Below are 25,087 nucleotides of genomic sequence, written 5' to 3'. Positions count from 1 at the left end.
TGTCCTGAAGACGAGAGTGAGGCGCCGAGAGGCCTCTCAGGATACGGAAGGAGTGGGCAACGGGGGCGGGAGTATGACAGTGGAGCAGGCCTGGAGAGAAAACCCCGAGGAGGAGAAAGCAGAGCGGCAGGGACAGAAAAAGGACGCAGAAGGATGGACAACTCTGGGAGACCGGAGCTCCGGCGCGCGATCCAGCTCCCGGGTTTTTTCTCTGGTCGGTCCCAGGGCTTCTGGGGTCCCCTTCCCCCCGGGTCCCCACCTCTTCCTAGCCCGGAGGGCTGCAGGGTCTCTGCCTCTCCTTCACGCGCCTCTCTCTTAGCCCTTGGACTCAAGATGAGCCCACCCTAGTTCTTGGAAGGTGCAGGGGAAGGATGCAAAAGCAGAGATAAAGTGCGATGGTGGGGTTGGGAAGGGGGTGCGTAAGAAAAGGACGCCGCGCTTGGGCTGCGGCGCTGACCCCACTCCCCAGAGGTCAGGTTGCGAACCCCAGGGCTTTGGAGGTACCGCCCCTTGCTCCGCTCCGGACCTGGCTCCTACCTAGGTAGCCTGACTCTTGGCCTTTAGCTAGACTCAGCTGGGACCCTTCTCCCATCCCCTCCCTTCCCTCCAGCTCTTTAAGCAAAAACCCCCACCTCCTTCCACCACCACCACCACCGCCGCCACCACCACCATCACCACCATCACCACCACCACCACCTCCACCGGCTGTCCCGCAGCTCTGGAGTGCTGTTTACCTAATCTCAGTGGCAGACCGAGCCTAGGAGTATGCGAAAAGGAGGTAGCGGTTTTCACAGCAGCGTCCCCGGCGAAGAAGTGAAAAAAAAAAACAAAACGTTTCCTTTGGAGCTTTGAGATAAGTTAACTGCGAAGCTAGCTAGGGTCCTGCTTCTTATCTCTGCGGTAATGAGTTTCACTCTGCACGTTTACAAGGATTGGAGATCGTATCTCGTTTTGATGCCATTACAGTGTCCGAAAAGAACATTATATGATAAAATATTATCTAATATCCTAGAGACCATTAGAGTGTCAAAGTTTAATGCCAAGCCTTTTAGCTGGAATGCTGCTTCGTTCTTCCTCTGATGTTCAGCCCTGCTCTGGAACGCGCTGAAAACAGGAGGATCGTTTTCATTTTTTGCGGGCAGACTGTCCTTCCTTCCTGTTTTCCTCCTCCCCTACTCCAGCCACCACCCAGAAGCGGGTAAAGTTAAAGGAAGAATTTGGGCTTTCTTTTTATTCATTGCTTTGATTCACTTCATTAGTGATGCAAAATGCATTATTACAATATATTAGCATATTAATAAGGGTATGGTGACTGAGGAAGGGAAGGAAGACCTGAAATTTACAAGCAAAAGGAAATAATGGAATAACATCAGAAACTAAAAGATAAGCAAGTGGAAAAGAAATATCTCCATTGCAATTGCCCAAGTGTAGAGCATTCTCCAGATTGGATTTTAGAAAGAAAAATATGACCCTAGTGGGGCGGCGTGGGGCAGGGGGCATTATTCATTCTGGTCAGTAAGGTACATGAAGACATATTTATTTCATTATTAGGGGATTTCACAAAAATTACTTGCATGCGTTAATAAGCACCTTAAAGGTGTAAAAGCTTAGCTCTATCAATTCAGTGTTGCAGTGTTATAAAGTCAGTAGTATATCTAATGTTCTAAATGATAGGAATGTTATCAGACTGAAATAATTACACAAACTGCACCCTTTTGTTATTTAATATGGCAAGACCCACCCAAGCCCCACATTTAAAGAATTCTTTTGTCGCACCAATAGGTAAGCTGTACTTGCCTGTGAATTACAGTCCTTGGACACAAACCAGGATATGTCTTAAGTTTCAGCTGTGACATAATACTGTATGAGGAATGCAGAATAAAGTAAGGTGATATATCCGTTATTTCTAAGGAATCTGAACTGCTTCTGCTGAGAACTGATAATTGAAAAAATATTGAGCTCTCTAAACCAACTCTTATCTATTTATCTCCACAGGGTTACTGTACCTGTCACAGAAGTTTTAGGAAGGTCTCTTTAATCAGGGTCAAGGAGACTTAATCCTAAAAAACCTGTCTTAAAACGGCCACTAGGGGGCCCTAAAGGCATCTCAAAGAGGGAGCAAGGAAACGTGCTCTGACCTGGGCTTCTCCCAGTCTCATTTTCTGTGCACCTGATGGAACTGGGATCTAAAGTTAAGAGCAAGGTGCAAAGTCTGGAGGCTAGTCGGGCTTTATGCTTGTGGGGACAGAGCCCCAGAAAGCAGTTTCCAGGCTCTCGGCCTCACATAGACAGGTGCTGTCTCAGGTAGTAAATGGCCATCAACTGTGATTGCATGGCCATCAGCTGTGGCTAGTTGGCCGTCAGCTGTAACCAGTGAGCCATTGGCCACTAATATAACTGCTGTGGCTACGCTAGCAGAGAAAGAAGAGAAGGAAAGAATGGGGGCTAGCAAGAAGATGGCGGCTGGGCTGGCAAGCGTGGATGGCGGTTTGCGGTCAGTGTGGATCCAGCCTCCAGTGAGAGTATAGTGCCGCCAGAGAGAATATAGTGGTATGACTCCCCTACCTATGGCTCCGTGGGTGTTCCTTCTTGGCCTCACCATATCCTGCGTTCTTGTGTGGGGAGTGGGAGCAGAGACCCCGCAGGCCTCCCCGCCTGACAAATGGCGCAGCGAGCAGGGTCCCCCGCACGACAATGCTTTAAAAAAGACCGGAGTCCCATTTTAATTCATGTCAGGAACTTAGTTTCCCAACTCCTCTCGCCTCCAAAAAACCACAACAGAAAGGAATTTCGCACTCAGAGATGAAGGTGGTCTGCTACTCCTCCCATCTTAAAGTCAACCCAATTATTTTTATTATTGCAGATAGAGCCCCTTTCTAAGATTATAGGGCTGTTTCTTGAATATTTTGAATGTTCTTCAAGTGCTAAGTAGCAAGATGAATCCTCACAGGGGTGATACGAAAAATATTTGCCAACCAACCCCCTTATGGGAATTCAAGTCAGCCATCAGGTAACTCGCATACCCGGTAGGACAGGTGTTAATTTTTTAGTGCTGGGTTCCAGTGAAATGGTGGTTTGAGGACAGGGTGGTTTGGGAGGGAATCGTAGTGGCAAGTGGGGTGACGAGGCTGGAGTTGTGGTGAGGGAAGGGGAACTTATTACAGGGGACACTTAACTAGCCAGTGTGAAGGTTTACAATATTTTAACAAGTGATGGTATGTATTTCAAAACACCTGAGTAATATCAGGCCTGATCATACATAAAGCTAACCGACATTGTTTGTAGACTTTTAATATCTAGCAATCACATTTTCAGGGCTTCCAAATCCTTAGCAGTTACATATCTTTATCTTCCTCACATCCTACCAGTAAATAAGGTTAAGATGTCCTTTAAGAGCGTCAAGAATGAAGCAGCTCTCAGGCTTAGTTATCCTAGTTATCCTTCCACCAATGCTGAAGAAATGTCTCCAAAAGATGTCCTATCTAGACATATTTCAAGTGAAAATTCAAGTGCCAGCCATGAAACATTCCTCTGTCATTCAGGCCAATAATCAGAAGATATTCCTGAGCAAAGCAAAATGCCTTCATCTGAGCTAAGCAGGGAAGAAGCCACTGGATAGTTGAAGAATTAAAGAAAATATTGCAAAAGCCACCAAATTAACACTACTAGAAGTGTGATCAGAACAGAATTTAACTAAAAACAAAGTGAGTCTAGAATTGAAACATGAGATGAGGAATGAGGACAAAGTCAGTGGAATGAAAAACAGTTCATGTTCCCATCATCATGTTCGTGAAGCAGGCAAGATACAGGTGTTCTCAAAATAGCGTTATTAACTTTCAGAAGACTTGCCACTGCAAACCTCAGAACCAGCTAATTAGAACAAATTTGGCTTTAAATGGAGAATCCCATTGTCTTTCGAAAAGAGTATATTCACTCACTGACTATGAAAGTCTGTCAGAATAAAACAACCTGTCAGGTATATGGATCCCTGATCACCTTATGATAAAATGCTTACCTGGGGACCCATAGGCCTTCTGGAGACCGGAAGGAAAAATCAGTGTTGATGAAGTTAATGTAAAGGGCAGAGCAAGCTTTTCTCCTGAGGTCCTGGAACCCATGAAGAAAAAGGGGACCTCAAGCTTAGTGGACCACAAGCCTCAAGACAAAAATGAAACAGAAAAAAAATTCAGACATTGGTAAAGCCATCAAAGTCCTGAAATAAAGAGGGTGGCATATACCTTTTGGAGCTCTTAAGCGAGAGAACCTGTTTAAATGGCAGTCATAGTTAGGTGGGTATATTTTATCACTTCTTGCTTTTTTCCCGTCACTATGGAAGGGACCCATAGAACAGGACATCTGAAACCTGATGTGCACTCAGATCACCTGGGAATCTTGTTCAAATGCAGATACTGACTCAGTAGGCCTGCGGTGGGGACCAAGGTCCTGCCTTTGAACAGGTTCCTGTCTTGGACCTTGGACTACACTGAATAGCAGGGATGTAGAGGACATTTGTAGGTAGTCAACGACATCCTGTTCTCCCACTCCTGTTCCAAAGAATGTGGTGTTAGTAGGATTCCCCAAGAAGTATACCCTGAGACAGAGAGTCGGTGGGCAAGAGACTTATTAGGGAAGTAATTCCAGGAAGCACAGTGAGAGGGTGAGGAAATGAAGCAGGCAAGGGAGGAAGGCCAACAAGGGGTGAGTTAATAAATGGTCAGTGGGTACTCGGTGCTGATAAGGACCCTCTGGGAGACTGTAGAAGGGCATTGTCCAAAACAACCTTGTGTGATGGAAATGTTAACTACGTTTGCGTGGTCCAATATGGTAGCCACGCACCACATGTGATTGATGTGCTTCAAATGAGGTTCGTGTGACTCAGCAACTGAATTTTTTATGTTATCTAATATTGATTGATTTAAATTTAAGAAGCCACATGTGGCTACTGGCTGCTGTGTTGGAAAGTACAGATGTAGAACAGAACTCAGAATTGTCCCACTAATGGCCAAGAAACCTAGAAGATTATTTCTCCACCAGATCCCTTCAGTTGTCGAGGGTTTCTCCTGGGAATTAGTCAGATCCTAACACTTTCTTCATGTTCTTCTGACCAGAGAATACCCATAGCAGAGAGGAACTGTTGCTTAGGGGAAGAACCCTTCAGTGTATGTGTCAACTGTCCATCAGAGATGGAAGTGGTCACCAAGGTGGGTCTAGGGGACATGAGCAAGGTACTGATAGCATTTACTAAAAGAACCCAGGTTTTATTTTGACCTACCTCCAGTTCAATGAGCAGACCCTGAATAACATAAGTTAAACAGTGCGTTCCATATGCCTGACAACCATCATTGGTGCAAGACTGAGAAGATAACCTCGGCTGGTTCAATCGAGGTGACTCTTAGGACTCTTGTTTGGAATCCTGGACTACTAAACGTGTTCTTTCTCTTCTGGACCATGTGATCAATAGATACAGAGGTTAGTACTTCTGCAGCCGTTTTGCTGCTCCAAAAGGTAAGACTGATACTGAGACTAGCATGGCACAGGGAGACAGAAAACCTAACCTGTATCAGGATTGCTTTGAGCCCCAAGTACAGAACACCCAGGCAATAGGACCTTAAACAATAATCACACGTAATAGTCTCAAGAAATCTCAAGTAGGCAAGGCCAAGTTTGGTGCAGTAGCCCAATGGTTTTGTCAAGGACCCAAGATCATTTTATCTAGTCTGCCGCTCTGCCATCCTCTGCATATTGGATTTATGTGTGGCCTTATGGTCACAAAATGGCTGTGATAGCTCCAAACATCCTGTTCTCAAACCTACATCCAAAGCAGAAAGACTGCTAGATTTCCCTGCTACGATGGACTTCGGCTAGTCATAATTCACCTTCTGGAAATGGAACATTGTTAGATTTTTATTAACAAAGAAGAATTACAGGAGGCAGCCCTTGGGTATCAACTAGTAATGCCTACTCTAGGACACTTGATAACACCATTGAAACACCAAAAAGGACCAACCCTGAAATTTATCCTATCTCTGAACTACTTTATGTAAGCCAATAAATGTAACTATTGTGTAAGTTTTAGTTGGGGTTTCTCTTACATGCATCCTCAAAACATCCTAAGCAATATAGATAAACACTCAGACTCAGCAATTCTAATCCTCCCTACTCCTGGATGCAATGACAGCTGATCCTGGAAGGATACAAAAAACTCCCTCTCCCCCAGAGAGTGAAATTCGGTTTGGAAATCATTTGCTATTTTCTGTTTGGTATGAACAGATACCGAGATGCCCGTGAGAATCAACCTGCTGCTCCCACACTGCACCCAACACCCATCACATATGGTTGGTCTGCCCAACTACAACTTCCCTTTGCCCGAGGATCCATTCATCATTCTAATCTCCTGCTGAGTCTGGAGTCAAATCCTGAGACCCAGCCTCCTTGGTTGTTTATTTAACCATCCTCACCCCTACCGTATAGTTTCTGCCAGGATTTCTGTCATGGGAGATGGAGCCTGCCTCCAGAACCTTTGTTTTGACCTTTGCAGATCTGCATTCCAAAAGAACCCGGCTTGAGAACTGCCTGTAACAGCTCCTTTCTCCAAGGGCAACTGGACCTTTGGCTTTTCTTTCTGTATGTTTGGATTTGATTGTGCTGCGGTCACAGAATGTGGAGATTTGGCTTGATGACCCCTGTGTGGTGGGGGCAAGTCACTGTATCCCAGTTAGACTCCCAAACCCAAGCCTCAAATGGGTCTCTTCTCTCTAATAGGAGATTTTGGGATGCCTGGAAGCCTCAGAAGAGCTGTTTCTAACAGTGTTTTACCCAGTCCTGCCAGAAAGTCAGGAATTTCTCATCTTAAACATTATTTTTAAAAAAGGAGAAACTGCTCACTTAAAAAGATTTTTAAAATGTAAGCTGACTGTTTAGAATCCTGTGGCCCATGGTTTACTGGGTAGCTGCTATTCACACATAATTCCTGTGCTGTGCATTCTATGGGATGGGTGTACTGGGGAGAGTGGGATGAGGGAAATGTGGAGGTGGTTCCTACACTTAAGAGTCTCCAAATCCAATTCAGGAGACAAAGCATTTACTTTGAAGAGTTAAATGACTGCAAACATTAGATAAATACAAAGAGTTGTCTTTGAGTCTTCTGACAGCGTGCAGTAAGGATACGCAGCGCTATGAATCTGGCAGAGAGATGACCGTGGTCCATCTTGGCTTTGAAAGATTTCTAAAACCAGGCGGTTCTTGTTGGGCTTTGAAGATCTGGTCGTTATGTAAAAGGAAAGAGATTCAAGCTTTGAGAAACAACAAAGATGTTAAACAGAAGGTGTGACTGGTTAAGGTGACACGTTTATTTCAGGGATCAGAGACTGGAAAACTAATTTGGGTCTAGACGTGTGTGACAAATCGTCTCTGAATCCCCACTGTGTGTCAGTTACTGTGCTGAGCATTGAGGATTTTAATAAAATCCTTGTTCTTTTAGTTACTGAGAGCCAAGTGGATAAAGGAAACAAACGTTAAAAGGTGACGGATTACATTCTTAGCTTTCCATTGACTTCATCTACTGGTTTTCCGCAGTCTCCAGGGTCTGTGCATCCTTCAAATCTATTCCCTCTGCTTCATCCAAACTGTTACTGCCTTGGCTCAAAACTTTGTATTTCTCACCTGGAATCTTGCAAAACCCACGTGGCTATCTTCAAACCTTTCCCCATTCCTACATGCTAATCAAATGACCTTCACAAAGTCAACCTGAGCATATTTCTTACTAACGCTTTACTTCTGTCTTATTTATTCTAGTTCCTTCAAAAAATATCTATAATTCTAGTTTGCCACCTTTTTGTGCAGATCTGGGGTACCAGCCCCAGACTGGGAAGGATAGGATTTCTCCACGGCCTGTCAAAATGAGTCCAGAGCTTCACTTGAAAGCCTCCTGTGAAGTATCGATCCTGAAGTATTAATCGGGTTTGAGTAGAAAGGAAGAAACCAGGGACAATACAAAAAAAAAAAACAACTTGAGTAATGATTTTTCTATGGATTTGCGATCCATTAGGCACTATTCAAAACACTTTCATGCATTAGCTCATTTAGTCAGACTAAACCCTCTGAGGTAGTTACTATTATTATCATGCCAGTTTACAGATAATTAGGACATAAAAAAGTCAGATACTGTAACTATCTGAGGTGATGGATGTTAACTAGACTTGTGGTTATCATTTCACAATATATACAAACATCGAATCATTATGTGTACACTTGAAATTAACATAATGGTACCGTGTTTCCCCCAAAATAAGACCTAGCCAGACCATCAGCTCTAATGCGTCTTTTGGAGCAAAAATTAATAAAAGACCCGGTATTATGTTATGTTATATTAGACCCGGTCTTATAGTAAAATAAGATCAGGTCTTATATTAATTTTTGCTCTAAAAGATGCATTAGAGCTGATCGTGCAGCTACATCTTATTTTCGGGGAAACACGGTTTATGTCAAGTATAGCTCAATAAAAAAAAAAGAAAAAGGTAATTTACCAAAAGTCACAGTCAGTAATAGTAGGTCTGGATCCCCACCACACAGTTATTTCTAGAATCTGTGCTCTTAAGCACCAGGCCATATTGCCTGTGTGAAATGTGAGCACTAGGACAAATGAAGGAATTCTAACAAACACTTAAAGATGAGTTTGGAGGTACACCTCTGAGCTGCCAGCACTGAGCTGCAGGGGCTGCTCACAACCTTGCCTGACAGCTGGGGAGGGAGCGGGTAAAGATCCAGGCTAGCTCCCTGTACTGTCTGTCTATATGTGTCATCACTATAGCTGCCATTCACCATCCCATTGTCTAAACCCATAATCACTTCTGAGGGGGCTACCTAGTTAGCACCTAGCACTGATCCACACATTTCCTTCTGTTCCATTCTGCTCTTCACTGCTTCACTGTAGATTTAAATTTTTCTGCTTACATGTTTTTGTTTTCCTTACAATTCTTACTGATGTCACCTGTCCTCCTTTGATTTCATTTTCTTTGTCTTGACATCTTGGCCACTCAGCTCCGGTTCTATAGATGTCAAGCAGATTCTCAAGTATTGCTTTATTTCCTAGGTCGATCATTTTGAGAGAATTCCTCTTTCTCATATCTTTAGGATGTGCTTCCCTTCCCCTGGCTCTGCAATTGTTTTGGTTGGCTTCATCTGCTGGTGGTTTCCTGCTCATTCATCTCAAATGAGAGCCAGTGCCTCTACACCCCACGTTTACCGACACGCTGCGAATGGATTTCCCTTAGCTCCGTTCTCAGGGTGGTAGTTCTGAACCATTTTCCAGATCTATAGCTGGGCAGAGATTGATATGCATAGATAGCTCCTGGCCCAAACTCCCCTCCCCGGCTGACTTGTGTCATGTCTGAGAATATATCTTCTCTTTCCCTGCCACCTGACTCTCTGATGCTCTGAACAAGAGGAGAGTGCAAAACTACAATTCCCTGTTGTTTCTCTCACTGTGCTTCCCACTGCTACATTACCTGGGAAGACTACACCTTTCAGACTCTGCTTAGTGGAGACGTAGAGTTTCTCAAGCAGAGGCAGGTGGCGGAAGTGATGCTGAAGGGAGTATCTATGAATTTCAAGGTTTCGCTGCTTCAGGGGGCCCCATAAAGGTGGCCCATGACTGTGAGCTTCTCCATCCCCACCAGCAGCCATGTCATTGGTAGAAATAATAACTCAATCAACGAGCCCTGTTGTAAGATGTGATGTTACTGGGATGTAAGAAGTTGTGAAAACAAGGTGTGATCAGCCAGCTATTTCATGTTCATGAGGGAGAGGATACAGCTTATTACATTTTTGTGCCTGGCTCGTTCTGGGGCCTTTGCTTATGAGCGTCACTGTCTGAAGGATTTGCTTGCTGCTGTAATTTTAGTGGAAATTTCCAACTCCCCAATGGAAGCAGCCTGTGGTTGAATGAGAATGCGGAATTCAGGTACTGCTGCTTCTGTTGGGAACAAGATGTAGTGGTCCGATTGGCCAAATCAAAGCCACCAGATTAGCCTAACCAAATTGTTGCTTTGAATTTACCATCTCATTGAGGCTAATGGGGTATTGAGTTAACTCTTTCCTGCCCAACATAGATAAAGTACATGCTGAAAGCTAGTGGAAAATGTCTCCAATGGAGACATTAAATTTTATTTCGATGTGCACGTGTTCAGCCAGGTTTTTTGAGGGCCCCTTCTTCTAGTCTTGTGCCCAAAGTGAATAGAACAGACCTGTTCCTTCTCTCATGGAGGGAATGATGTAGTTGGAAAGACGACATTAAGCAAACAAACACAAATGCATACATGATTGTTAATTAAGGACATGGTACAGAGGAAAGAAGGAAGTATAATGGGAAAAGGACCAAAGTTAGAGCTCAGGACGCTCTTTCTGAGGAATGGACATTCAGGCTGAGATCTGAGGTAGGAATAATTGATGAGGCAGGAGGATGTAGCAAGTTTGAGGGATTAAAGGAGGCCAGTGTATCTGGAGCTTAATAAGTAGAAGAGAGAGTCTTGAAGAATAGGATACGAACAGCTGTTGAGGGTACTTAGGGGAATCAACAAGAGATGAATAAATGGATTGCTGAGTAGCAGTGTGGTCCCTTGAACTTAGCATGAATTAATGCTTATCCAAGTCAGCACAATTCTGGGACTTTGTCCAACAACATTCTATCACTCTGTTTGTCTTCTAGTTTTGCCACTGTTAAAAGAGATTCAGAGAAACCCAGCTTTATCCTTCATGGTGGTCTTCCCGGTCCCCTTACCTCTGCATTTCTCCAATCCATGCTGAAGACCTACGCAACCCTTTTATGTAGGCTGTTCTTAAACCACATTCTAGGACCACCCTATTCAAAGCAGGGAGCTGTCGATGCTTCCTTGACTCTACATTGAGTTGGTTTGTGATGTTCTCTCTCATCCCATCCCCTTCCCTCTCCCTCCAGTGGAAAAGGGATGGCCTTTCAGTGATGAGGGATTTGCTGGCACTGTCTCCAATAAGGTGCTTGGCCCTGAGTTTCCATTTTTAGGAACTCATGCCCCAGCTTCCCTTTAGAATAAAAGTTATTCTTATTGTATGAACCCCTGGCCCTTTTTTATCCAAAACATCCACCTGGGCTCTTCATTCTGGAAAGCCCTAACTGTTATACAAATAGCACTTTCATATGACACCTTTAATCCTTCCAATAAAATCTCGGGAGGTGTTTCTTCGAGTTAACCTAATCTCTTCCAGTTGCATTTAGAACTAATTTCCTACTGTTTAGCCCTTGGTAGAAACCAGATGATTTGGTCACAACCCTCCCTGTGGAGACAATATTCAAGTTACAAAAAATAATTAAATCACTCTGTTCAGCTTTCCTTGTGCCAGACTAAATTAAGTCCCTGAAACTCTTTTTTATTTTTATTTTTTGATCACATATTTAGATCTTGCTTACTTGAAGGTCTTTCAAGGGCAAGTGTTATGATTTACCAGGGTAAAAGCTTTCCAAAACAATAACAGGCGCCAGGACAATACCTTGCAACTTTATAGCACTTAACTTTTTTTCCCCAATGCTTTTTCTGCACATGCATTATCTTATTTTGTCCACTTAATGACTCTGTGAATTAGGGAGGGTGATGTTATTATATCCCTGGGGGAAAAAAATAAACAAAAAGCCTTGATTCACTCTGGTAGAAATTCAGGAGCAAGTCGGACCAACAGCAGGCTTCGACCACGTCACTGCAATCTCCCTCAGAATCCTTCACTGCTGTGCTCCACTGTGGAACACCTGTGCCTTTTATCAAAGGTCACCCAAGGACAATACTAGCCAACCTTTGTGGAACATTTCATGTATGTCAGACACTGTGCTTCCTATGTGCTTTAGCTGCATTTTGTCTTTCAACCCTCATGACAGAGGGGATGGTTCTCTTCTTATCCTCATTACTCAGATGACTGCGATGAACCTCAGAGAGCCTAAGGGACATGCCCAGGAAGTCCCAGTTCAAGGGGCGGGGCAGAGTTCAAAGTCAGCTGTGTATGGCTTTTGGCCCTGTGTTCTTACATATCATGTTGTGCTGCCTCAAGAACAAGCCGAGCAAATCCCCTCTGTGTTCCTGCAAAATTCTTGGGGAGGACGCTGTCACCTGCATACGGAATCTTCCTATAGAATGGCCCCCTTTAAAAATAGTTTTCAAAATTCACTACCAGGGGTAACGCGCTTTCCCTAGAGAAGAGGGCTTATTGTTGATGTTGGCTTTTGTGCTTTGGGTAGTGCTGTGTTTTCACTTTCTGTGAAGGAAAAGTTGTGTCCTAGTGGAAATAGCACAGAGTTGGGAATTAGATCCGACGTAGAACGCTAGCAGAGAATGAGGACTTGATGGGTTTAGGTGCAGCCCAGCCATGGACCTGTTTGTGTGACTTCATACGGGTGGCTTTATCGCTTTGAGCCTTCATTTATTTCATTTCTAAAATGAGAATAGTAATAGCAAATGTAGGGATTATTCTGAGACTTGCAGAGATAACATATGCGAGAGTACCTTTGTAGTATTTTTTTTTTTTTGGGGGGGGGTTGTTTGTTTGCTAATTCTCTTTTTTTTTTTTTTTTTTTATTAAATTTATTGGGGTGACAATTGTTAGTAAAATTACATAGATTTCAGGTGTACAATTCTGTATTACATCATCTATAAATCCCATTGTGTGTTCACCACCCAGAGTCAGTTCTCCTTCCATCACCATATATTCGATCCCCCTTACCCTCATCTCCCACCCCCCTACCTTTGTAGTATTAATGCATCCTTTTTTGTTGTTGTTTCCCAAGGTAAGGGTACCACTCCCTGTGGGGGGAAATCCCCATTATTTTGGTGTCGGTAGGAGGAAGGGTCCCAACTTCTGACGTGCAAGTTGAAGATGGATACATTATCAGCTCGGGATCTGGATTGTGATGAAGACAGAGTGATTCTGGATGACTAAGCAGAAGAGGGATAATTTACAGATCACTGGGAGGGCTGTAGAAATGGGCTCAAGAGATGAAGAACAAGGCCCAAAACCATGCTGGGGAGCTGTCCCGATGAGGAGACTGCAGCACTGCCATTGAGCACTAGATACTAGAGCCTGTGCCCTCTGAGGAATGGGCCTGAATGCTGCTTCTGCATGGGGAACTTGACCTTGCAAGTAGTGACCCCACAAAATGGATGCTCCACATAGAGCCTGTTTCCTCATGTTGTCCTCTGCTGATGGGTGGAACCAAGGTCACATGTCTGGGCCCAGGCTGCAAAGGAACCTGGAAAAATGATTTTTCAGATTTCTGTCTTGGGAAGGTGGGGCCCATGATGGAGGGGGTGGATTACCCAGAGATTCCGAGGTGATCAGAAGGTACCGGGCAGCCAGGAAACGTGACAAACATCCAAATGTCTATTACAGGGCAGATATGCCCTCTCTGTTCTCTCTGGCAGCTAAGGCATGAGCATGTGACCTAGACTGAGCCAATCAAATGTCCCCATCAAGGACTTTGACATCTGAGAGAACAAAGCAGACATCTAGGTCAACTGGACATTGCTCCTGGTTGCCCTGTTAGAATTGAAAATCCGGGGTGGCAGCAGTGGTTTTCCAGGGATGACAGTACCGACAGTGGCATCCTAACTCGACTCTTTCTGAGGCACAGCCTTAATTATGGTTTTGCTTTCTTAGCTTCCCTTCTGAACCTGCTTCTCCATCCTGTTCATAAACTCCGTTAGCTATGCAGTACCTTCCAATAAAGTAATTTTCTATCTGACGTTTGCAACACTCATTGGCAAGACGTTAGTGCTAGCAAGTAGGTTGTGGGCAATAGTAAACCAGTAGGGAAAAGGGAATAATCCATAATTGTTTCTGGATTAATTAGGGCTATGAGAATTTGGCAGCTTAAGGTGTATGGTAGGTAGTCTTTTATGTTCCTGAACCCAGTTGCAACATGTGGGGGGTATGCGGGGGGAGGGCCTTTCCCCCACACCACCAAGCATGTCTCCAACACCAGCTGGGTGCCCATTCAACTCAATTTTGACACTATCCAACCAGAGAGAGCATCACATTCCACGTTGAGGGTGCAGTCCTACAAAACTGCTATTCCCCCAACACGCCACACCTCAGGTGCCAGTCAAAAGCCCAGATGGTTGCCTGTACTTCTGACCAACTGGCTATAAATGAGAGGTCCTCATAACCCCATCCTTCCTTGGGTTTAATTTGCTAGACTGGCTCACAGAACTCAGGAAACTAGTTTACTTCCTAGATGACCAGCTTAGTCTAAGAGGATATAACTCAGGAACAGCCAGATGGAGCAGATGCCCTGGGCCAGGTGTGGGCAAAGGGTGCCGAGCTTCCACGCCCTCTCCAAGGGCGCCCCTCTCCCAGCACCGCCACGTGGTCATCACCCTGAAAGCCCTCTGAACCCCATCCTTTTGGGTTTCTATGGAGGCTTCATTACTTAGGCATAGTTGATTAAATCACTGGCCTTTAGCAATTGATTCACCCTTCAGCTCCTCTCTCCTCCCTGGAGCTCAAGGAGGGACTGAAAATTCCAACCCCTAATCACAGGGTTGGTTCTCCTGGCAATCAGCCCCCATCCTTAGGTGTGAGGTCCAGAAGTCACCTCATTGACATAAAAAAAGACCCCTTTATAGCTGTCGTCACTTAGGAAATTCCAGGGGTATTTGGATCTCTGTGCCAGAAACAAGGACAAAGACCAAATATGTATCTCTTGTTATAAATCACGATCTGATGGTCATACAGTGAACTAATGCAATACACTGCATCAATGCAGTGCCCATTGGAGGCATAGGGAGTGTTCACTGCCATGGAGCAGTGAATGGCAGGCTGTTACTGAAGTAGCCTGCGGTGCTTTGTTTAAGTAAGAACAAGAGGCAGAAGTTTCATTTGTTTGTTTGTTTGTTTTAACCTTCTTGTAGGATAAAGAGAGGCATGTCAACACAAGTCTGCTGGTTTATCAAAGATACTTTTCAAGTATTTTTAGCCTTTATAAAGTCAGGACAACCACTGTATATATTATTAATACATTAAGCAACACATACTTAAAATAACAAAGACAATCGCAGCTTCTTCAGAGGTGAAAAGTAACTTGCCCAGGCAGCTGAAGTCAGTGTTTTAAAGACTCCTTTGTTAAGAAAATATATTTGCATGCACAGCACCATTAACGCAAAATTATATCTGATTTTCTACAGCTGAAGTAAGAGTGAACATTTATCTTTTTGTGTGTGTGCATGAGATTTCTTTCATCAGAGGTTAGAAGGGTCTGCGGCTTCAAGCTAAGCAATAAAATCCTGTCAGTTAGTAGTGAGGGAGGAAAAATAGGCTGAAAAGCTTAAAGCTTAAAGTATGGAAAAGAAAAGGGCCTGAAAAATTTTTTTTAAATAATTATTGTACGAACGTGTCATATTTTGTATTTACAAGAGTGTGAGGACTTCATGGAGCACAGGTAGTAATGAAAAGAAATAGAATGACATCCTCAGATTTCTAAAATTTTGGCTCAACACTCAGAAGCCAGGGCCTTTCAGTGACCAGAGTTAAATAATCTCTTATCTATTGTATCTGAAAACCAAAAGCAAATTTTTATCCTGTGGATTGCGAGAGCAATGTTTGTTGTATTCACAGCATTACCAAATGTCTTTTGTGTAAGTTAGGTTATTGTTAAGAAAATAGTGGGCCCTCAAGAGTCGGGATATGTGGGCAGAGTTGGGATGGGGATCTACGGGAAGATTTGGAACCCCCAACCCTCAGTAATTCTCCTATTGAACCCCAGGAATAGCAGCCCTTCTTCCCTATGTTTGATGAGGCCCATTTTTTGTTGCTTGAAGATAACTTTCTTGTCTAAGGACGTTATCTTTGAAGAAGAAGCTAGTTCTATGCATGGGTTCCATACTGATAAATAGACTCATACCCCAGTGTTCCTTGAGCTGGGAGTCCAATGAAAAACTTGAGCCTTGGTGGAAAAGGATCAGCCACAAAATAATTTTGATACAGGTTTCCATGCTGGAAACTCTGAATTCAGTGTGTTAGCTCAAACAATTGGAATTAGTTCTGATTGATGGCTGATTGATGGCTTGATTGAAATGGACACACACACACACACACACACAGTGCCCACCCCTCTGCTCCCTCCCGCCCCCACTCACCCCGTTTGCCCAAATGGTCTTGAAAACACAAATGATTATAGGAACACTTGCCCAAATTCCAAGTATCCTTAATCCTTTTAGTTTGCTGCTCTTCTCTCATTCTACACCTATGACATCATGGGATTTTCCAACAGCAGAGGGCAAAACAATGTGAGTTTGGCATAGGGTGGTTGTGCACAGATGCGTAAGCAGGACTCTTGCTCTGTGGAGGTGCTCATGGGTGGTGCTGTCGGATGATAGAGGAGGGCAGCCCTGCAGTGGACAGGGCTTGCAGCAGAACATCTGTGGACCATTCTTAGTTGTATGAGGGGTAGTTGGACTGCACCTGTTAGTGGAGAGCAGTGTTTGTTTGTTTTTTCATGTAAGAAGAAGGGGTATAAGGCTTTTGCATACCCAAAGGGATAGACTGCAGGGGACTTAAATTTAATTTTATCCATCTTATTTTACTTTATTTTAGTTTTTGACTATTATGGTGAAACTCCCCATTATAAGGACCTTGGTGGGCTACAGTCCCACCCTCAAGAAGCAAACTCTTAGGAGGTATTTCCTCTCTCTGACAGCTAAGATAGTGGCCATTGATCCAGGTTGACCAGTAAGAAGGGGCAGCAACCAAGGAAGGCAGATTCAGTTGTTCAGATGTTCAATTGTTCTAACCAGACTCACTCTGATATACGTTCTTGCCTGTGGTGTCAGCTCCTTGGGCCCCTTTTTTCCCTGCCAGTGTTTAGTTTGAAGTTCACTAGCATTCTCAGCCATACTGGACACCACCTTGTTTTCTTCCCAGAATATCCTCTACTGATCTTCACCAGAAAAGGTTTCTGCTGTTTACAACCAAACCCTGCCTGATATAACTACTCACCTCACAGCATGATGCCTGGCACGTAACAGGCGACCAATAAATGGTAGTGACGGTTGTTTTACTTAACCTTTATGATTATTTATTTATTTATTTATTTATTTTATTGGGAAATATTGGGGAACAGTGTGTTTCTCTAGGGCCCATCAGCTCCAAGTGACTGTCCTTCAATCTAGTTGTGGAGGGCGCAGCTCAGCTCCAAGTCCAGTTGCCGTTTTTCAATCTTAGTTGCAGGGGGCACAGCCCACCATCTCATGCAGGAATTGAACCAGCAGCCTTGTTGTTGAGAGTTCGCGCTCTAACCACCTGAGCCATCTGCCCCCCCCCCCAACAAACTTTATGATTTTATTAACTGATAGCAAAAGCCCTTAAGTCGCTTTCTAGCAAGTGCAATTATGTTTAGTCTGTTCTGGAATAATTTTTGCATCTGCTTAACCATTCTAGTTGTCTCCCTTTAAAAGCTTTCTTGCTCCTCTCTGTCAGTCTGTGAGATTCACAAAATTGAGTGGTCGTTCTTTTTAGTGAAATCTGAGGTTTCAGGACTACCCAGTAATAACTATTGATATTGATATTTTGGCTGCAGATTTTTGGCTGGAAAGTGTAAACTGATCTACCTTCAGCTCTGACATCCAGAAATTCTACTTAAAATTGCAAAAATCATTTTGCTTAAGACTTGAACAAGTAATAATATATTTTTTAAAAGATCACATCGCATTTTACTTTTGTTTGTTAAGGATGTGTGCTTAGTTGCTTAATTGGTTAACTTATGAGAACTAATTCAGACACGTTGTGATTGGTCTAACACTATAAAACAATCATTGTTTAAGGGGGAGCTATTACTTAAATTACGTGAGCAAGTACCTGACTGAAAAACTTTCATGATCATCATGGAAAAACCACTGTTGAGCCAAGTGCCTAATCTGGTGGTAAGGCCCCTAAAAAAACTCTAGTCTAGTTCCAATAGACATGCTATTATTTGTACTGTGCGAAGCGTTGCCCTGAGCAGGAAATGCATTGTTACTTGGGCTTTCAAAAGGCATAATGGCGATTGACCGTAGTGAATCTCTAACTCTGCAATTCTCTCTTCCAGCCGCTCCTGCACCTCCGGAATGCCTCCGCGATTTATCCTGTCGCCTTTTTCAGGTAATCTCTTGCTACTTGATTTCCCAGAGAATCAATCAGGGAGAAGAAAAGTGGGGCTCTTACTGCTGTGGTTATTTCATTTGTTTGGGGTTTATTTTCATGAAAGACATAAATGTTTGACTGTCTCTTTTGGGTTCCTGGACTCAATTCCAATTCGTGAGGGTGGGGGTTGAGATGGAGCATCCAGGAATTCAATTCAACTCAATTACGATGCCATATACCTGGAGATAGCATCAAATCGCACAGGCTAAGGGCTCAGTCCTACCAGACTGCCCTTCCCACACTTCAGACGCTAATCACAAGGCCAGGTTGTCATCACCTGTACTTCTGACAACCTGGCTGTGGATCAGAGCTTCCCACAATCCCCTCCTTGGGTTTGATTAATTTGCTAGAGCAGCTCATAGAACTCAGGAAACTAGTTTTCTACCTAGATGACCAGTTTATTATAAAAGGACATGACTCAGGAACAGCCAGATGGAAGAGATGCACTGGGCCAGGTGTGGGCAAAGGGTTCAGAGCTTCCAGGCCCTCTCCAGGGGCGCCCCTCTCCCAGCACCTCCACGTGTTCACCAACCTGGAAACTCTCCAAACCCCATCCTTTCAGGATTTTAGGCATGGTTAATTTAATCAGCCAGCCCCTCTCAGTTCTCCAGAGAGGTTGGGTGTGGGACTGAAAGTTCTAACCCCTAATCTCCCTGATCACGTGGATGGTTCAACCAGCCCCCTTCCTTAGGTGTGAGGTGGGATGGTCACCATTAACATAACAAAAGTTACCTTTATGACTCTCACTTGGAAAATTAGGAGGGTTTTAGCAGCTCCGGGCCGGAAACTGGGAGGAAGACCAAATATGTATTTCTTATTATAAGTCACAATATCACTCCACCCAAAGTCACTAAATTTGTAGTGTAACTGACTCTTCGGGGGGGCTCTTAAGGAAAGTTTGACGTACCCATTATTCATTTCATGTTTTCGGTCAGTGGCAATAAATGCAAGTCCTGCAGGAAATAGCCAGAGGCAGTGTTTCCAAGACCAGTTGCCTTATCACCTCTAGCCCAGAACACCAGCTCTTTGTTAAATATTTACTTATAAAACACTCCTAGGCTACTCTGTGTACCCCTCCACCGAAGTGATGCCAGGAGGCCTGATTATTCTCTACTTCCTAAAGCAAAGCAACCAGTCTGCAAACTGCTCAGATGCTGGTTGTGCAATAATTCCAGGGGACAGACCATGTGCATCGGCAAAGCCACCCTCCCTTCATCCTCGCAAGCAAAGCCCCTAGCTCCAGGGGAACATTCTAATTAATCTCAATCTACCATTGAAGCACACGCCCCTGGCTAGAAATTGGTATAGACAGGACTTAACGCAGTTCTGGCGAATGCGATCTGAGAAATAAATGTTGCAGCTTTGGGGGATAGTTTATGTTGCTGACAAAAAGGGACAGAGCTGGCCCCTTTCCTTCCTGTGGACATCGCCTGGAAGGCCGTCCTATGACCATGACTTCACCAGGGACAAAGCTAGCCCCGTGGTACAGTGGAAAATGAGATGAAGTCCTGGAAATAATAATACTGGAAACAAGGCAACGAGCACGTGTCTGTGTTTGTAACGTTACTGATACAGTTCTGGGTGCTTTACATCCTGTGCGTTGAGAAGTTTTGCTGTTAAGAAAGAGAGAAATAGAGCCGTAACTTGAGGGTCAAGGGAGGATTTCATCAATAGTACTCGTAAGATTGTCTCAGCACTAGCCCAATAGCCACAAAATTTTAAAACGTGTCAATCCTCAGGCCTCGGAGCATCTACTCCAAGCAACACTGTGTTCTCAGAACCTGGCCTCGGTCTGAACTCATCTTTCAGCTGCCAGAGGCCATAGCGGAGACTCGGTGGGAACTGAGGGCGCGAGTGTGGACACAGGAGGGGAAATCTTCCTTGGTGAAGCCTTGCTAAGATGACAATCGTTTTGTTCAAGGAGAACAGAATTCACATTATTCTGAATTTAAACTCCATCAAAGGCATTTCCCATCACGCGGTTAATTTGGGCACCACCCATGTGCGGTATCTGGGGGAGAAGGGTTGATCTCTGTTCAATGTCTCTTCTCTAAGAGTGAGCAGTTCAGATACATTTGCCTTCTTGAAAAGTGTAGAAACACTCAGTCACTCTTCAAACCCTCCAGTAAAGTTTCTGATGGGATTTCCTCATGGAAAGTGGCTCTGGCTAAAATCAGTTGGGCTCCATCTTGCTGGCTCCGATTCTCATTTTATATGACCTCTTCCCAGTGGGGATGGTGTCTACTGCGCTTACTTAAGTATTCTTGGTACTCAGTATACTGTCTGGCACATAGGAAGTGCTCAGTAAATATTGGTGAATGAATGAATGAATGAATACTGGGGGTGCCCAAAAAATGTACACATTTTAAGAGATGTTCTCTATGTATTACTTTTAGAAGTTGAATTGAATTACAGTAGCAATGTGTAGTACGACGTTCGCTCAAAAGATGGTGTTCATCAAATGAATGCTAGCGTCATTCATTATACTACCATTTTAATACAGTTTTTTTCTTTTCTTAAAATGTGTATACATTTTGGACGCACCCTCTATATGTGTTCCATGTCGCATGATGTATTGGTTGAGGGCAGAGTCAGGTCTCGAATTCAGATTCCAGAGTTCTTGCTATTAAAACATACCCTGACTGAGCTGTAAACAGTAAGACTGGGGCGTATAACATGTACATTTTCTAAAGAATGAAACCAAAAACACACCTTTGCTTCCTTGTTTCCATAAACAACTAACTCCAGAAGTACATTGAGCCCACAAGTCACTTCCCTTTGTTAACGTTCTTCCCAGCACATTTTCTTGCCCAGCAAACAGGTACATGATGAAATGTTTTCAGAAATTTTCTCACAGAGGCATCAGTTTTATTTTGAGTTCCACACCTTCCTTCAACTTCCTCAATAATGCTCTGAAAGAACAGTTAAGCCCTGAAAAAAAATTTTTAAACATCTTTTAAAAATGTTTTTATTAGGGAATATTGGGGGACAGTGTGTTTCTCCAGGGCCCATCAGCTCCAAGTCGTTGTCCTTCAATCTAGTTGTGGAGGGCGCAGCTCAGCTCAAAGTCCAGTCACTGTTGTCAATCATTAGTTGCAGGGGTGCAGCCCACCCTCCCATGCGGGAATTGAACCGGCAACCTTGTTGTTCAGAGCTCGCACTCTAATCAACTGAGCCATCCAGCCACCCCAAGCCCTGAAATTTTGACAAGGGGACGGGGGGGGGGGGGGGGGGGGAAACAATCTGTCTTAAAGCTTCCTTATCAATCACAGAAACTGCCAACTAATTATTACAATGTACCAAATAGCCACAAGTGATGAGTATCTTTTGTAGAGGTGGCTTCAACAGCCATCATGGGTGGGCCAGAAGATCCAGTAGGAAGTTTCTGCTGTTCTAACCAAGGCAAGCAACATGCCCACGTACCTTCTAACTTCACCACGTAGGCAGCAAATCAGGTGTTTGAAGGTTTTTTTGTTTCTTATATTTTCCACTGAACTTCGTGAAATCTCAGACAGAAATAAAGGCAATAGACTTCATAGCTTCCTTTGAAGGGAATGGCCTCATGCCATTGCCAGTCTTGATGGGAAAAACAAATGTTAGCTTATTCGAAAGAATGACTATGCTTGGGTATCCTCTTTTTGTGAAGGTGCCATCCTGGTGCCCGTAGCCAAAGAAGAACTGGGAAGGTATTTACTCAGAGCATCCAGAGGCAAAGTAGATAGAGAGGGCTTCTGAATGTCAGTCAAGGTCATAGTTTAGTAAGAGGGATGGCACATTAGGCCTTCAAGATGAACCAAGGCCATCAACAGGAAAAAGAATGGTGGGGTTGGAAGCCCGGGGGATTGGGTCCAGGTTGGAATACAATGTGCTGGGTAGATCTTGGAAAGAGGGTCAGAACTAGGTGACACTCAGTATTGAATTGCAGGTTGATGAATCAGGGAGACATCTTGAAATATTGACAAGATGCTTTTATGCAGCCAGCCCAACGTTGCCCACTCACCTTTGCAGGCTTCACTTCACTACAGAACCAGCAAAGGAAGACAATCTGGTGTCTGTTCCAGTTATGTATCCTGGTTGCCTTTGGAATAAAACAAAAAGTCTGCCTGATACTCACCAGTGACATTTTACCTTTTGGGGGTTATTTTCTCTCTGACGGACAAATATACCCTCAAACACATTTCGGCCAATTCTTCCAATTTCCTCTACTCTGTAAACACTATGATAACTGTATAGCAGCCAGACGTGGATATAACAAAGTCTGAAATTTAGGGTAACAAAGTAGGACATTCCAAAATCAGGCATCTTCTGAATTAATAACCTATTTTTGGTGATGCTTTTTTTTTTTTATAGTGACCTCTGTAAGCTAATCTTGTACTTTTTATAATAAAGCCGGGGCTTTGGGGAACGCTGAACATTCGTATTTCCTATAGATTAATACAGCCTTTGGCCTTGAGGTTCCCAAGAAAGAGGGAAAACACAAGAGTTCTCACGATGATGATGGACCAGGCACTTAGGAGGAGTTAAAGGCTGCTATATGTGAGGGTATAGCTAGGTGTGCCTGGTTTCTTAGTCATATCAGCGATGGTGACAGAGAGTGAGGAAAGAGAAATTAATTTCACTTGGGGTGGAGGGTTGGGGCATCTCCTAGTGCTGAAGGAAGGATGAGGCTTCATACCCAAGTTCTCCAATCCACAGTGACCACCCCAGGGCTCAGGTTCCCGACAAATGTGTGGGGTACAGCTTTGGCAGTTTTCGACATGGCAATACCCAGATATCCAAGTAGATCGTCACTTTCAAAGAGGTCCATGAGCAGGTAGTCAGCCTCTGGCACAAGGTGGGGCTCAAAAGTAGGATGTTTCGTTCTTCAAGGGCAAGGATTGTGCTTAATTCATCTCAGAACTCCCAGGGAATGTTTGTGAGCAGACAAATGAGTGAATGGCAGGGAAATGGTCCATAGCAGGCCTTGCCCCCATCACCCCATCAGAGGTTAGGAATGCGATACTAGGCATATTCTTGGAACAGAGGCCTATTGCAGGGGACGAAGGGTGGTTATAGTATCTCAATGTAAGGTCACTCCATGGGGAATATAGCTTAAGAATAGGACTTGAGCCCAGCTCTCTGACAGAAACCACTAGTCCAATTCAGACATGCAGCAAAAGGGCCTGAAGTCAAGTTCCAGACTAGAGTGCCCAGCGCGCTCCTGAGAGCTGGACCACAGGTGGGCCTCAAGAGGCTGCAGCTGTGGGAAAGGGGGCAGAGTCCCCGAGACTGGATGGACCCTCCCCCGGCATGAAGAGAAAGCTTCTGGTTAGTGCTGGGATAGGTCTGTGTCTTTCTCTTTCCCAACACTTTTTTTAAAATCTCTATTTCTTTCTCCTCAATCATAATTTCCAACCACTAAGATTGCTCTTCGATATTTTCTGTTCAAACAACCCAAAAACCTATGAGCTGAAGTCTTCTAAAGGCTACATACAGGCCTGATGTCAGAAACACACGAGCACCGCCCTCCCGATTGTTAAAACACTGACATATTCTGCACTGGTCAACAAGCAGCTGCTATGCTGAGACCCCTGCGTGCCCCTACCGATATCCTGGCCACCCCAGCTTCTCCCCTAAAGACGGCCGTCTCATAATACAGCAACTTCCTGGCACAGCAGAGTCCGAATCTGTTCTGGGGCTAAAGGGGTGTGCCATGTAGATTATTATAGGTTTCGAATATCATCCTTAGATACACTCATATTCATCCCCGACGTAAAGCTAACCACAAGATCACCAGTGGATTGAGGGTGTGTGAGAGAGATTTTAAAGTAAGAAGTCTTACGGGGGTTGGGAGGGTTGGTAAAGAGAGGTCAGCTACTCAGTTGTTATTCTCTTTACACCCTGAAAATCCAGACCAGTCCAACAAGGAGCGAATCCGAGGACTCGGCATTATCTGAACAGCCTGATGCACTGACCACCTCTCGCCCTTGTTTTCTTAGAGCTACTTGTTACCCAAGAACTCAAAGAAAAGCAGATCTGCGTCTTGGGCCAGAGCGTGTGCTGCAATAGGGGCTACATTATAGAATGTGAAGAGTTTCTTATATGGAGTAACAAACCAAACACTGTGTGGGAGGTATATTTTTGTTTTGTTTTTGTTCTTATTTTCCCTCCCTCTGGTTACGGGCTCACTTTCACAGTATCCTGCTCACCCACCCTTGCAAGCGGACACATGTCTCTATCAAGGTCAATCAGATCTTCTCTTGAGGGAATAGGTGATAGTAAAATGAAACTGATTGTGTCCCCTAGCATGTATTGTGTCCCTGTTCCCCAAATCCACCTGCTGAGTTACCCGGCTTCCTGGCTGTTCAGTTCTATCCCTGATTTGTGAGTGACCTCATTGTCTTTCTAACAAAGCTCCCTTCCTTACTTCTGTCGCTCGCATCCTGAGAATCCTGACCTACACACCCCAATAGTAATGAAACCAGAGGCCAACCGAGTCAGGGGCTCGTGCTGCCTGCACCGCTCAGCCAATAGACCAACACAGGAGTTGGGTCGTAGAATAAGTGTTTATTATCAGAGCATCGGTGATCTGAGAAGGCAGCCAGTTAACACCTCCAAAACCTGCCTTAACATTCTCAGACTAGCCTGGGATATTTAAGGGAAACTCTGGACATTCCTCCAGAGGTCACATAAGGGTTCCTTCCTCTGGTGATGTGCCTCTCCAACATGGTCGTCAACCAGGAGCAGTGATGACAGTAACCTGGAAAGAATGCTAGACCATAGAGATTGTGATCATAAGCAAGGGGTACTGTGATCACAAGCAAGGGGTACTGTTATCAAAAGCAATGGGTACTGTGATCACAAGCAAGGGGTACTGTGATCACAAGCAGGGGGTACTGTTATCAAAAGCAAGGGG

General features: G+C 44.2%; 1 protein-coding gene across 1 annotated transcript in view; it reads right to left on the bottom strand.

Moving 5' to 3' along the window:
* The window catches only part of LARGE1 (LARGE xylosyl- and glucuronyltransferase 1), a 489,591-nt gene extending 488,747 nt beyond the window's left edge, over nucleotides 1-844 (bottom strand). The window contains exon 1 of the mRNA XM_019728420.3: nucleotides 735-844. The gene's annotated coding sequence lies outside the window, so the exon portion shown is untranslated. The remainder of the gene's footprint in view (nucleotides 1-734) is intronic.
* Nucleotides 845-25,087: the final 24,243 nt, after the last annotated feature.

This window comes from Rhinolophus sinicus, chromosome 1, assembly GCF_057876585.1.
Source record: "Rhinolophus sinicus isolate RSI-liver-muscle chromosome 1, RSI-T2T, whole genome shotgun sequence".
In the NCBI taxonomy this organism is placed as follows: domain Eukaryota; kingdom Metazoa; phylum Chordata; class Mammalia; order Chiroptera; family Rhinolophidae; genus Rhinolophus; species Rhinolophus sinicus.
Note: the sequence above shows the minus strand (reverse complement) of the source record. Positions and strands in the feature narration are given on the sequence as shown.